The 15,973-nt window shown below is 48.9% G+C and overlaps 1 non-coding gene across 1 annotated transcript; it reads left to right on the forward strand.

The window, feature by feature from the left end:
• Positions 1-74, forward strand: Trnai-aau (transfer RNA isoleucine (anticodon AAU)). Its single transcript has one exon. It is a non-coding gene; the product is annotated as a tRNA-Ile (tRNA).
• Positions 75-15,973: the final 15,899 nt, after the last annotated feature.

The raw sequence follows: 15,973 nt of genomic DNA on the forward strand, positions 1-15,973 counted from the left end.
GGCCTGCTAGCTCAGTCGGTTAGAGCGTCGTGCTAATAACGCGAAGGTCGTAGGTTCGATCCCTGCGCAGGCCAGCTTTTCTTTTTTTTTTTTTGCAGCAAACTATTGTTTTTGGCGAGAGACAGAACAAGGGTAATGATTTTCAGCGTATAGAAAAAGACCTTCACAAACAAATAAAAAGAGCCCTGGGGCCCCAATTTTTCGATAAAAGAAGGCCTTTATTGCTACTGAAGAAAAAAGAAAAAAACTTGGCGCAGCTTGTACTAGTGGTGCGAGGCTAGAGAAACAGCAGAGCCGGCGGCCCCTCTCCCTTCGTCGGCGACCAGGCTCTTGCGCCTCACAAGAATTTCCTAACTTGCCGCTGAAAGTTCTCCATGCCTGGCAGGCCCGGAGCGTTTCGTTCGCAGGTTTTCACGTGTATCCCAAAGTGGACCGCGTCAGCACGCGGTCCACTTGGACCGCGTGCTGACGGTTCTGACGCGGTCCAAAGTGGACCGCGTCAGAACCGGCGGCAACCGGCTTCGCGAACTCTGCGTGTGTAGCGCCAGCTGTCCCACGCTCCCCACTTAAGGGGTGGACGCACGTGAGCTGGTGAGGAGAAGAGCACGCCAGGTATCGCGCCGCGAACGCTGGCAGAGTGTTCTCGAAGGTTGAGCTGGCCGACGCCGGGTGCTCCTCACGAAGCGCCCGCTCACGTGCGCTCGGTTCACCACTGGAGAGGTGAGCGGGAAAGCGAAGGGAGGCACTTATTTTACAAATATCGACAGAGTCTACCGTCTTTTGTCGACATTTGCAACGAATGGAGCAGATACGCGGCCAATTTTTCTCCTCTCCACTGCCACGTGCGGCGTCTCCCTCCTCCGACATTGCACGATGCCGCGCGCCCTCTTCGGCGGCCACCTGCGCGTCGTACTAGAAACGTCATTGTCTCTACCCACCAATCGTGTGTGTCCTTTGTCTTTTACGAATAGATGGCGCCACTGTCCTTACAATTCAACAAACCCCGAAGTAGCAAATCCCGCCAGAGCGGCAGCTTTGCTAGGCTTCCCTCCCTCTTGTGCTTGGTTTTTTTTTTTTTTTTTTTTTGAACAAATTGTATATCCGCAGGAACGAAACTTTCGGAATGAAACTTTCGGGTCCCCGCATACTTTCGACAACGCGATGCTGCCGTGTTTTGCCACTCCTCGAAGAAAGGGTTAAGGAGCGGGATGGGGTGATCCCCCTCTGCGCATTAGTGTCAAGTGAGGGCGCCTTCTCACTCTACTCAGAAGATTGCTTGATTGTTGACTGTAGGGTTTTAACGCGCCGAAGCTACATCTGGGCTACGGGGCGCGCCGTAGTGTAGGGCTCCGGATTAGTTAGGCCACCCGGGGTTCTTTGACGTGCGCCGAAATCTCGTACACAGGGGTGTTCTTGCTTTTCGCCTCCACCAGAAAAGCGGCCGCCGCGGACGGGATCGAACCCTCGTCCTTGGGCACGTAAGCACAACGCCTGAGTCAGCGACCGTGCGTGTCAGCACAACGTCAGCGACCATGCGTGTCACCTGTCCCCCAACGAAACTCCCCCAACGCTGGACGCAGGTCACACATCCCGCAGTGTACACGTGCTCCAGCAACGTATTTCTGTTTAGTTTGATTTTGTTTTGCTCGAGCGTTGCGCCGCTTCCTGGATGGGAAATGCGCCGAAAGCTCAGCGGCGGCAGTTAGCGATAACGGGACGGCCTGGACAAACGACCGCTTGCGTCGCCCACAATGCGCAAAACAGCCCGACCCTGCAGTCGACGGAACCTGCGCGGTGTTGACGCGGCGAAGAGGGCTCGTCCGGATGTCACGGGTGCCGTGAATATCACGCGCCGAGGATGTGCATGTCTGTAATCACATAGGCATATAATTCCTTCCCGGTGTAATTTGTAAGGGTACGAAGTTAAGTGTTCACAGATGCGGCGTACAATGCGCACCGACATCCCGCACGGCCTTTTACAATATACCGTATTTACTCGATTCTAAGCACCTCCTTTTTTCCACGCTCGCGATTCCTAAACTGCTGGGGGTGCTTAGATTCAAAAAACAAATTACCCCCCTTCAGCACCACTTTTTCTCGCAGCCGTATTTCGACGAAACGGGCGCAAGGTATAATGTTTTATTTGGTAAAAATTCAAACCAAAAATAGGTACAAACTATTAACCCTTTGCTTACGTATGATACTCAGTCAACCCCACTACCATTCGAGTCCGTTGTGCCTCTTGGTCTGCCGCTCTCAGTGTCCCCCAGTAGGTCGTCTTCTGTTCCGTTGAAGTAATCTGTAAATGAAAACTCCATAAATGACTTGGCCACAACGTCAGCTCGCCCAAGCAACCACGGACGACCGTGGGACGTCCGAAATACAGCCGAACATCCAATGCCCACTTTGGACGTCCACTGTACGTCCACTGTACGTCCATATCTAGATGTACACTTTCGGACGTACAGTTGACACCCAGAAGCGGATATACAAGTCCGAATGACATCCGCCAGTGGACGTACAAAGTTACTACGGAGCATAAAATAATGGCTTAATTATATTGAATAGAAAAGCAAAAACGAAAAAGCTACTTTACTTTTTAATTAAAAAGATTTTGTACATCAACTTCCTGACTTGTATATTGCAAGTTTCATCTGGATATTTCTAAATCTAAGCCGATTTTTTTTTTACTTTTTTACTTTAATGAAGCGCCTCGCCGACTCCAACGATGATATCTTTGTGGAAGGATATGTAAGAATTGAGAACCGCTAACAAAACATGTGAAGCAAGTTTACTATGTTCATGTATGCCTGTCTGCCCGGTATTGCGTTGGTCTTAGGCGGTGTAATATTCCTTGTAGGGATATACTCTTCTCCTTATGTGATTCTGGAAATTTTTACTGAACATCCAAAATACATCCAATTTCAGACGTCCGACTCGACGTACGGAAGTGTTAAATCCGGACGTCCCACGGACGTAGACGGGACGTCCATCGGCCCTGGAATAATCGTCGTACGGACATTCCACGCATCTGAAACCCACCTTGCGATCGTTACTTAGAAAAGGGGGAGCTTAGATTCGCTTGCAAACTTCCTTTTTCAATTTTGTTCCGAAAGTAGTTGATGTTGCTTAGAATAGGGGGTGCTTAGAATCGAAAAAGTACGGTAGTGTGGCCTTCTCGAATGTCGCGGATAAATATCGCAATTTCCGCGATACTGTCCCACGTACCTGTGTCCGAAATTCGGAAGGGAACGGCTACACAGACCGCCATTATCAGGGTTTCCTTGTCCGCGAGCTTTTTATACAGCGGAGCTGTCGTTGCTGGCCGTAATGTGCGCGGCGTCATCAGAAATTCCCTGGTCACAGTTACTCCCGGCGCTTACCGCGCACGTGAGCACGCGCCTCGCGAGGAGCGCCCGTGTCGTCCAGGCTTGCGCGTGCATAGCCGGTTGCCGCCGGTTCTAGCGCGTGCTGAGGCGTTCCACTTTGGGAGAAATGTGAAAGCCTGCGAAAAAAAAAAAAAAACGATCCGTGCGCACCCTTCATGCACGAGGAACACAACGATATAGATGGATATGACGATGACTACTACTACCACAGTGAAAATAAGCGACGACGGAACATGTAAACAATTTCAAACCTAAAGCAATGCGTTGTAGTGTGTCCATCAGTGCTTACATAAAAAGAAATCCTCGAGCTTCGCTGTAGTTCAAGCCTTGCACGACTTTGCGCAAGTTTCGCATTTTCTTTTTTTTTTTTTCCAGGACAGGGACTTTAAATTTCCCAAAACAAGCCGAGGGTGATGACTTTTAAGCGGGAATTAACTATAGGACAGCAGAGGTCGAAGCCTCATTACGTCCGCTGGGCACTGTCAGACATTGAAGTATGCTGTGAGCGAAATAGAAATCCTGAATGGCTCCTTCAACTGTAAAGAACTGATTGCGCGCTGCTGGAGGCCAGCCAAAAAAGCGCCGCATCACAAAGCAAAAAATGGTTATGCGGCTCATGCTGAGGAGAAGAGCTATCCGGCCGAGCGAGTCTATAGTTACGTGTCGTAACACGATCTTGTAAATCATCATCATCGTCGTCGTCATCATCATCCTGCCTGTTTGTATCCACTGCAGAGCGAATACCTCTGCCATGTTTTTTATTATTATTATTATTGCGGAAGTTTGCTATTCAGCATGTGGAAAACTATGTACAGATACACTTCGGATTCCCGAAGGAACCGGAGCAGGGGCCATGATGTGGACCTTGTACCCACGCCATGAAATCTGGCGGACGTCCGGGGCGTGGGCAGCAGGTGGTGCAGGGCGGGCAACTCCACACCAAATGATCTGCTGTAGCCTGGTCAACAGGAGCGGGGCAAAAGAGGCACGTGAAGTTGAACAGGGCATGGTATTGAGGTGGCCAGGGCCTCGTCACAGCCGGCGTGAGGACGACTCCCAGGCGAAGACGTCTGAGCAGGACCTCATCTTGGCGAGACAACCCGCCAGGGACAGCACGCGGGCATGAGAGCACGCGCGGTGCGCCGTAGACGTTCTTTTTCACTGGCAAGGCGAACACCATTTGACAAAGGTGCAAGAGGAGCTGGATGTTGCACACGCACGGGGTGTGTTCCGGCATCTGCAGCCTGCATTGCGGGGTGGCTATTCCGTTTGCGCCATGACACGCGCACACGACATGGGTAAGTGTCCACGATGTTCTGGATTTCTAGCAGAAGTTCGTTGGACGTGAGAGTTTTGCGAAGCTCTCGTACAGCTGCCGACGAATCAGTGTAAATTGTACACTGTGGTGAAGCGTGGTTGATTATCAACGATGTGTGTAGCAGAGCATCCCGCACTGCAAGGAGTTCTGCCTGCGTTGATGGCCACTTCTCCGTTGTTATGTAAGTGCAGGTCACTGGATCGGGAGCCACAGTCGGGCAGAGTAGAGCGCTATGAAGTAAGGTATCGGAAGCACTGGCGTCGACAAACATCAGCGTAGAGGAAGGGCTAGCAATGTCCATAGAAGGCGGAATTGGAGCACCAACTGTTCGTGGATGAATACGGCAACACGTCGTGTATCTGTTAATTGGTGGAACTTCAATGGGGGCCGTATATTGGTGTTTGATAGCGGTGGGGCTGGCGAACCAATCATGTTCGCTGCAAAAGCGGCGGAATCTGGGTCAAGGGCTTGTTTTCGGACACGGGCTTGTCAACGCTGATGCACTAGCTCATCAAACGTGTTGAGCTGTGCTTCCTGTTGGAGAATAGAGACGGGGGTGAGGGCTGGAAGACCAGTTATAGCTCGCATAGCCGAATTGTTTATTGATTCGAGTAGTGCCCAGTCTGGCTTTGTAAGAAAGTGGAATTGCGCTTGATAAACTATGCGAGGCTGAAGAATTGCTCGAAAAAGCATGCGGGCCATCTTGGAGGCCGCACTGCCGGCTTTTTGAGACGTGCGACGGAACAGATGTAGCGATTGTGAAGCTTGATGCGTTGCAGAGCGAATGCAAGGTTTTGCGGAACCGGTGGCCGTAATATCCAAGCCCAACAACCATGGGGTAGATGCTGTTGGTATAGGCGTGCCTTGAACCGAAAGACGGATAGGGGAGGTTGCCAAGCGCCGACGGCCCCCAGCGTTGGCCACGGTGAGAAGGGCTGTTTTGTTAGGCGAGAGCGTGAGGCCAAGATGCCTGCACCAAGAATTGGTTTCATCTAGAGCTTGTTGCGGGCGGACACTTTGGACGTGAAGGTCCTGGTGAACAGACCATACCGTAAGGAACATATGGGAGATCCGTTGAGACGGATGGAGAAGGTGCGGTTTCGTAGGTATGAGGAAATCCGCCCGGTGCTAGTACGCCACCATCGGAAGCAGCAACCGAGGGTATACTCTTACCATTTACAATTGCGGAACTAACCGCGGCTGCACTCCGCAAAGCTCCCGGCCCTGACGGAGTAACATTTGAATATTTCAAGAACCTCGACGATTCTTCTCTGGAGGGACTCCTACAGGCGTACAACCGGGCTTGGCTCACGTGTATACGATCCCCCCGGCCTGGCTTCAAGCGGATGTTATCACTATCCGCGTTCGTTCCCTGCAACGCCTGCGTGACCAGGGATCCATGTTTGCCCGAAGCTCTCCTCCGGGCCCCTGTCGACGCTCGCGACACAAATCCTTGTCCTCCCCCTCCGCTCCCCACCTTAGCAGACATTCTAAGCATACGCCGCACGTTCCCTCCCCTCCATTCCGGGCTTACCCGTCGCGAGCAAGTAGTCATTCGGCAGGCGCAACTGCACACACCCACTCGGCTCCATCTGTTCCAACGCACGCCAGACACCCCTGTCCCACTCTGTCCGCACTGCCTTATTACCCCTACCCAGGACCACATTCTGTGGGAGCGCCCCCACAACCCTACCCAACCACACAATTACACCGGAGAGTGGCTGGCTGTTGCGGTGAGTCTCCAACAACAACTGTAACTGGAGGCCCACATCATCAGGGCTCTCAGCGGCTGCTTGGGTCGAGGCGGCTGATTCGCCCCACCATCCCATGAACAATAAAGTTTCTATCTATCTATCTATTATCACTATCCCGAAACCCGGTAAACCGAGTACAGATATCCGCAACCTCCAACCAATAGCACTCACGGCGACCATTTGGAAGTTGTTGGAACGGATGATTGCCACATGCCTTCAGTGGTGGTTCGACGAGCACCATCTATACCACCCATGCCAAATTGGATTTCGTCCCGACCTTGGTGCAGAGGATGGTCTGAGCGACCTCTCCGAGATTATCCTTATTGACGGCCGATCCCACCGTGTTCGCTCTGTGCTGGGCATGGACGTTCACAAAGCGTACGATCATCCCGTTAAGTGCGCATGGCCATAGAATACACACACGGGGAACAGCGCGTCCTTCGCAGTGCCCAACAGCATGCGCTAAATGGGCGGATGTGTGTGTGTGTGTAAGTGCGTGTGCGTGTGCGTGTGTGTGTGTGCGTGTGCGTGCGTGCGTGCAGGCGTGCGTGTGTGTGTGCGTGCGTGCGCGCGTGCGTGCGTGCGTGCGTGCGTGCGTGCGTGCGTGTGTGTGTGTGTGTGCGTGCGTGCGTGTGCGTGCGTGCGTGTGCGTGCGTGTGTGCGTGTGTGTAGCGAATCAGAATAGGAAATGAGGGGCTCGTAGAAATAACACAGAAATAAGGGTTGGCAGTCAAGAAAACCTCGGAAAGCAAAGGGGAGGTTGTGGTAGGTCATTGAAACAGATAAGAATTTGGAAAGAAAGAAAGAAAGCGGAGAAAAAATGCCCGCCAGGTGGGATCCGAACCCACGACCTCCAGAATACCGGAGGTCGTGGGTTAGGATCCCACCTGGCGGGCATTTTTTCTCCGCTTTCCTTCTTTCTTTCCAAATTCTTTATCTGTTTCAATGACGAACCACAACCTCCCCTTTGCTTTCCGAGGTTTTCTTGACTGCCAACCCTTATTTCTGTGTGATATATATATATATCGCTGGCAAAATTGATCTGCTCATGGCGTCGACCCCCTAGTGTCACGAGTAAATCATTGATGAGAACATTTTCGTCCTCACATGACTAAAAACAGGATTGTGGTCGTGGCTAGGTATTTCAGCAAGACAATCACCCCACCTACATTATTTGACTTCGGGGAAAGAGTAAATTTTCAGGAGACCAAGGTGGACGTTATAGGGCCACCCAGCCAAAAGACATGCACCTCATTTTATTTCGTCCACCGCCAACGTTCGAAGCGTGGTTGGTTTGCCGGGGATCAGACCTGTGACCGGCCGACCGACCGAGACATCGAGGTCGGTGCCACCGCCCCCCGGCAACCGAGCACCGGCTTGTTTTGATCCAACTTCGCAGCCACTCTTGCCGCCTCGTTTCCTACACACAAACACTTGTAGCACGAGCTACACGCAAGAGCGAAATGCAAGGGCGAACACGGAGTCTTATAGCTCCGTGACCTCGCGCGGCTTACGAACACCAAATTTTTCAGGCGTTTGCAGGTGTCTTAGAAATAGAAAATAAATGGGGCGGACCGTCAAAATTTCCGGTAAAGCGGATTTAAAGTAAAGCAGATCTAATGACATTTAGAGCAAATGTCATTCGCTCCAAATGTCATTAATTCGGCGCTACACGAGAATACCGAACGACATTTGATGCAAATGACATTTAGCGGCTAACCACGGCTAACTGAGGTCCCGGACCTCGGTTAGCGGCCAAATGACTAGCCTCGACAGCAGTGGCGCGTCACTAGACAAGAAAATTCAGTAATAAACCAAAGAATACTGTTTCTAAAAACTGACAGTAAATTTATGTCTTCCTCTTCGTGTTCTTGTTCAAATCAAGAAAGACAAACAAGTACTAACAAAAAAAAATCTCGTCCCCAGTGTGCGCGCTACCCTAATATGGCTTTTTTGCGGACTTGTTTCGGCTTCTGATGTCTACCGATGTCACCTAAACCAGTTATTTTCTTATTTTTATTTTTTAAAAATAATGCTTTGTTGTGCTTTTAAGAAATATTATGCGTGAAAACATTCTGATGCGCTTGAAATGTAATTTTGCGGTTTCGCGACCTCGCTAATCGTCACCGCTATCACAATGAAATGACATTTGTTTCGCCGTGTAGGCAGGTGTACACCCGCACGGCTGAACCGAATGTCATTAACAGCTGATGTCATTCACTTTTAATGGCATCAGATTTTCCGTGTGACAGGGGTATTACGGCCTTTGAAAAAAATTGAAGCAGTTCCACTCGTCGTGAAAACTGTGAAGTGCGGAGCAGTACGTGAGCCCACAGAGGGGCTGTGGCGTCGTTAGCCGCTCTTTGCTACCATCTCTCACTTTTTCCCCTCCCAGTCTCACTCCTCTCTTTATGAATTGAGCAGAGGTTTGCCCAATGCAACTCAATTTTTTCGCCTTCGCAGTGCTCCCGCACCCTCTGCCTGGAACAGCACTAGCGGGAGTTCTGTTTTTTTTTTTTTTTTTTGTGCTTGCTTTCATCTCATCTCACACGTTCCGGAGCCTTACTGTGCAGTTTTGAAAGCATCATTTTGTTTTCTTCCGTGGTGGTGGTCGTGGAAAAACGTTTGTATTTGAGCCGACAAAAAGAAAAGAAAAAAGGATGGGTGGCCTCTTCTCAGTTCAGAAAGCCGCGAGCGACTGCTGCTGCTCTAGCCTGTTCCTGAGTCCCGAGCTGAGAGCTGGTCAGCCCGCACTCCCATAGGCGTGCGCAGAGTTCTCAATTTGGGGGGGGCAGAGTCTTACCGCTGCGCCCCCCCCCCAGAGCAACTCCCGACCTCTTCTCACTGAAGGCCTTGCGGTGCGAACGCAGTGCAAAGAGGGATGGTTATATAAAATTTTTATTTCAATGTGATGGAATTGCAACACACACAAAATATTTCTGAGCAGAAATTTTACTTTCATGTGTTACATCGGCAAGGCATGGGGCAAATTTGGCGCCCCCTTCAGATGATTAGGGGGGGCGGCCGCCCCCCCTGCCCCCCCTGTGCGCACGCCTATGCGCACTCCCACTGCTCCGGGGTGGAGGAAGGAAGGTGGTTCGGGTGGTCGGCGCATGCCCACACAATATGGTAAGTCGTATTGGGAGTATGGCAGGTAGGGCAGTAGTGGGGGATATATGGTGAAGAACAGGGGTATTAAAATATGTTTCCGTCTGGAGTCTGAGCCATATTCGAGCGTCGCAAGAGTTGAGGGAGGGATGAGGGGGTGGGTAACGGCGGCGGCTCTGACGGTAGTGGTGCAGTATATCGGGGTAGCGACTGGGAACGGGAAGGTGCTGCCAAGTCGCCCGCCCCCGATGGGAATGCCCAGCGGCGTGCGCCGCCTCATTCCCTGGGAGTGAGGCATGACCTTGGGTCCATACAATTTGGATGTAGGGCAGGGTCTGTATTGTCTTTAGAAGCTTGAGGATGGGAGGTGAAGTGCATCCAGTCAGAAAGTTCCGGCAAGCTTGCTGTGAGTCGGTAAGGATGGTTACAGCCGGTAGGTGCTGTGGTGGCGGCGAGGGCTATGGCTGTCTCTTCGGTAGTAGTGGTGTTGGCACTTCCTCCATGGGTGTTGGTATCAGCGATGGTGGCCACTTTTAAGTGCACTTTATAAGCGACCCCAAACCATCCACCGCCGGCGTCGGCGGCGGCGTCCGCAGTGCTCCTCTATAAAGAAACAGCATCCGGCGCCAGGTTTCGATCCGCGGACTTTGCGGCCGCAGCGCGACGCTCTACCGACCAAGCCACGGAGGCGACGCTGATATCAGTGTCAGTGACGCGCCTTATATCTTTAACGCATTCAAACTACGTCGTCAGCGGCGTGCGTTGGCGACTCAGCGGCGTTATAGCGGCTTGATAACTGCGTGGTGTACACGTGATACTACAAACCCGATGGAAGAGATGGAAGAGAAGGCGGCGAGGCGGTGGGCTGCGGGGGCCGAGCGCAAGCGCCGCAAGCGGGCCGACAACCGTGCATTCGCACTTTCACATTCTCCCCCTCGGGGAAATGCGGGGGAATTTTTTTTTTTTTCGCTTACTATCGTAAAAATCAACCAAACGAGCATTTCTAACTGAATGATCGCGGGAGCTGCTGGTTAAGTACTTATTTTTTGCCGCTAGATAATTGGGCCGTGTGCGTATTACCAGTCCCAGCGGTTCCAGGAATTTCGAACGGTTCTGCAAATATAAACCTCTTGTTCAAGCGTCCTCGTAACTCTTGGCCGGCAGGCTGAATCGAGGGACAAGCGAGTGTCTTTTCGAAGCCTCTGTTTGGGTGCGTGCCACCGCGTGACTCTGGGTGCGTAACGCCGCGTAACACCGTGACCGCGGACGAGCTACAACGACCAGCCAGGCCCCTAAAGTGCTCCGCTCTTAAAAGTGCGTAAAATTCATATGAATTCCCGGATAAATGCATAATCCGCTTCGATAATACACCGATTCTGATGATGATGATGATTGATAGTGGTATCCCCATTTGTAGCGGGGTGATGACGCGTCACCTTACCAAAAAAAAAACTAAAAAGAAACTAACATACTTGCGTTTTACAATGTTCGTTTAATACTAGCGCTGCAGCTCTTAGGGCAGCCACAAAAAAACTTATTAGGCAGAAAATTCTTATTTTTTCCGTTACAGGTGGTAGCTGTCCTAGGTAACATTCCCCTCTCTGCTTTTCGTCCACCAGCATTCATATCTTTTCGTCACCTCGACAGCCTTGAAGTTAACTCCTTCTGTGCTTCCCTTAAATCCTAGGGCTTCTGGAAGCCGAATATTTCCCTCATGTAGATTTGGATGGATACCCTCGCATTCTAACACTATGTGCCGCATAGTTTCTGTTTCTTTTCCGCAGACCACGCATACCCCCTCATTTCGTGTATTCTTCCCCACAAAGCTCTTAGTTCGAAAGAAACCTGCTGTAGCCTCAAAAAGCAAAGCAGGGCCTTTGGAATTATCGAAGAAATTCTCCTTTCTGATGTCTAATTTCTCAGCCCTGTACATCTCTAACGAAGATTTAGCTTCCATTTTTTCTCGCCATTTATTCCTTTCTATCTACCTCGCCTCATTTTTGGTTACCTTGGCTGTTTTGGATTCTCCACTGTTCTTTCCATATTTCATCGCTAGCCTTCTAGTCTTCCTTAACCACTGCGTGTCCACGCTTTTCGTGTATAGGTACCTAAAAACACCGAACACCCATAAAGTCGTCTTCACAACTGTGAACAAATGCATTGTTGGAAAGACATTTTAGCGCTATATACGGAGTCCGATTAATGAAGGTCTTCGAGCGTTTGTCTTTAATTATAATGCATCCATAAAACTCCACGTACGCCTACGCAGCGCAATACACTGAGTTTTTTTTTTTAAATCGACTTCATTAAAATAGGCAAATGCATAGTTAAGAAGACGTTTTTCCGGTGGCATTTTATGAAGTCTGCTAGCACCGCATAAAGGTCCCAGTACTTTTTATTATTAGCATTTTATTATGCGGCGACAGTGTGACACCTCAAACGACATAAAAATGCTTAAAGCATTTAAAGCTAATACAAATGCTTCCAAACGTCACGCGCACGTATTTTGCCCTCTTCGTAGATCCACTGTAAAACCGAGTTTTAATTTGGAAGGAATGCAGGATATATCAGTGGTGATGTGCAGATATAGAGTTCGAGAGTTGTAGATCAATTAAGCTTTAGATATTTGGACTCATCGCGCGTGGGCGACGATCATTCGTGTTTCTTAATTCAATCAGTTCAATGCTTTTTTTCCTAATTACTTCAAATGCAGTAAGACGTGCGGAATACCCCTATATAGCTTATCGTTTCTGTAGTCTAGGCAGATGATCGTAATTTCAAAGCCCATGCTACAGCGGAAATGTAAATGTAGGGTGAAAATGTAAATGATCCCGGCGGGGCCAGAGCAACAGCTTGCCGCTGTCGACGCAGAAAGGAATGTTTTTGTAAACGAGTCGTTTTTCTGCAGCAGCTGCAAGCGCATACCGGAATCGGTGGTTCGGTTACCGCGCGCACTTCGAAGGGCGCTAGCGTACAGGGTTAACGTACAGGGATTACCTAAGTAAAAATAAACGAGCAATGGGTCCTTTCATCGGTGTTTACTGCCGTGAAAACAAAATAATGCAGCTTATTTTTGTACAAAATAGCGCTAAAGCAAAGAACATATGTGGCATAGACAAACAAAGAAGTGCATTCCAGATGTCACCGTTTCTCTTTTCTGCTGCATGCGGCCGTGTGCAAGCTTTGCTCTCGTCTGCATATACCTCGCCCGCCTGTAGTATTCGTTTGTTCGTAAAATTTAAAGGCTCTGTTGACATAAAACAAAAGACCGGATACGCAGCCGACTTGTGATTTGTCGGGCGCATAATTTCAACGAGGACAGGGGGAAAGGCACCCTGCGCACGTCACTCTCGTTTCAACCTCGTTGGAACCCGTGCTCAAAGGATCGCTATACGGAACACCCATTAGCCCGAACCTGTATGTACATTGTTAAGGGTGCCGCGAGGGCAAAACAACTTCGTTGAGTTTGAGATAACTAGCCTTTGGTAACTCACTCAGCCCCATTCCAGTCACAATTCAGACTTTTTTTTTTTTTTTAACTGAAACCATGCAATAAATATGCAAACACTTCCCATTTTTTTCGCCACATTGACGTATTATATAGGCAGGAGTGACCCACTATGGGCCAGCACTGAAGACATTTTTATCGGTGCTTAAACTGCGCTTTCCTATTCAAGCGTTATACGATCAAGAGTTATACTAGAGGCCCCAGTCATGTTTCTGGGCGGTGGCACAGTTCGGCGCCGCCAATCACAACAAACGAGATTCTGTGACGTCATAAAAAAAACTTTACCGTCCTTTCCGAAAGAAAGTTGAGAGAAGCACGAAGGCTTTATGACGTCAAAAGTCCGTCCAACACTCTCTGAAAGTGCGTTCTATCGATCATCAAACCTTGAGAGACCAAATTCATAAACGAAGAACGAACCCATGTGACGATTTTTTTTGCGCACTAAGTAAACGCATTTACGAACGATGTGAATGTATACCGATACGTGGTTTATGAGATACAAGGTACACTACTGTACTCCTTCGCCATGACCGATGCGTGCATTGTCTTACCTAGACCCGTTCCTTTTCCCGTAATTTCAAGTAGCCGTTACGACACAATGGAATTCCGGTTTTACGCCCGCGCCTTGTGTCCAGAGATCTTGTCAGAGCGTTTCGGTCGACCAACTGGTCTATGAAGAAATGCATTATACTCGGTTACAACTCAAGAACGGCACCACCTCATGTAGTGTATCACTCCGCCAAAGCGCCGGACCCGTGACGTCAGTGCGCGCGCGTTTTGAAAGGGGTTTGCTATGAATGAGTGATATCGTCTGCCTTGTCTCACGAACGTTTGTTTGTCGTCACTGGAGTCGTTTATAAGCATATTAAGTACAAAATATCACGGGAACGGCTCACGCCAGGTTCAAAATATTCCCAGTAACGCCCTACTTGCGCCGCGCGGAGAAACATCCGGCTACGGTGATAAGGCACAGCGGCAACTTCCGGTGCCGTTCTTAAGTTGTCACCGAGTATAGTTTCGCTTTAAAAGTCGCCGTAAATAGGAGCTGGGGAGCCGCCTCTGCTTCATATGTTTTCGTTAATGTCTCGATTACTTGTTTGAAATTTGTGATAAAATTGGTATCATTGCAATCAGGACGAAACATTCTTTTTAATGAGGAAAAAAAAACTTGCATTTCGTCTTTTGGCCCCTTGAATTCCTTGTTTTTGGCAGCACAAACTCAGCCTCATTAGTGTAGGGGGTCGTATATACACTACACGATGAAGACACTTGTTCTTATGCATGAAACCCCATATGAAAACGCAATGTGGGTCTTAGCCCTTCACTATTCTTTCTCTTACGCCGAATTGTCAAGTGATGAACTAACTAAAGTGCAACTCAAATACAGTTGCAATGCAAAAGGCGTCACACGACTTCATTTTGAAACTATTGGCAACTCCGACACGAACTTTGTGATGGTGTGCATCACTTGGTTAAACATTCAGATAAATATGCATGCCTTTAATTAGCCTCTTGTGCGTGCAGTGGTTGAGACACTTCGGCTTTGAGCACGATGCTGCGGTGTCTTTTTTTAGGTCTCAGCTGTTTCCAATTTCTAATCTAAGGACGATGCAAAAAATGCGGCCTTTTCGTGAACGCAAGATGAAATTGCCGATGCGGTCTAAATGCTGAGCCTCCCTCTGCAACTCTAAGCTGTTGTTTGAAGCGCGAACGCTTCACATTTTTGCATTGCACTTGGAAGCGACCCCGAACCGTGTTTTTCTTTTTTTGCTCACAAAATGCAGTTCCTAGAACGGGCGCATCAACAACATCTGCGAGATTGTCCCACATCCGGTGGCGTTTAGCACGATATAGGTGATAACTCTCTGGTCTACGACCTCCACAGCGAATGGTGCGACCGACTACACCTTCTCAAGAAACGCGAACACATTACGATATGTCACGGATCTTCGGCCCTGTATGGCCAAATATTTTTAATCAGATCCCCACACCTGTGCTTACAGCCTAATGAGGAACATTATATTTCTTTTTAAGTCGTCTAAATGTACATAAAGAGACAGTGAAGGCTGTTTAAATCTTTGTCATATTTTTTTTCAGCTCCAATAAACTTAATTCAACAGCAATTGAAAGATCAAAATACAGGTCATGTGTTTTTTGGTTTCCGGTCGACAACAAGCGGTGCTTTTTTCCTCCGTTTCCGTCGGATTGTTTTTCTCCGTTTTTTTTTTTTATATTTGATAAACGCCAATGCGTGTTCCAAAATACCGCTTCCCCGTTCTGGTCACGAATGCAGACGAGAGGCATATATAGAAATGATCCTATGAAGCATGAACATATTTTCAAACGGGCCTATATATTCACACTTAAATACAGCTCCATAAAAGCTCTAAAAACAAAACATTACAACTCTGTTATTTGAAGAAATAAGCGTGCCGCCAAATCAGCTGTAAAAGAAATACAAATTTCAGCGGCTTCTTGAGCCGAACTTCTCAATGAAACCGTGGATGCCGTAAAACAAAAGTGGAGGCGCGTATTTGCAGAGCTCGTTCGAGGCTTTCTCTAAATCACGTGTAACAATCAATACGCTGAAAAACGTACAGTTTTTTTTTCGATAAAGTACTGTAAGCAAAAAAGATAAATTTTTGTAAGGCACTTTTAGCGTGATTTTTTTAGAATTACGTCTTGCTCTCACAGGGTCGGTATCAGGACGTTCTTTCAAAGGCAACTATGGTACATAAATTGGAAACCCGTTATGGCGAAGTCGCGCCATAACTTAAAATTCGCCCTTAACGAAGCATATCTTATAATGAAGCTAGTTTCCTATCGCGGGAAATTCGGAGTAACGAGGGTTTATCGGCGTCTTGCCTGATCGATAAACTTCCCGCTGCGGCCAGTA

Source organism: Haemaphysalis longicornis, unplaced genomic scaffold, assembly GCF_048455015.1.
Source record: "Haemaphysalis longicornis isolate Haplotype H1 unplaced genomic scaffold, Haemaphysalis longicornis Haplotype H1 scaffold_12, whole genome shotgun sequence".
Taxonomy (NCBI): Eukaryota; Metazoa; Arthropoda; class Arachnida; order Ixodida; family Ixodidae; genus Haemaphysalis; species Haemaphysalis longicornis.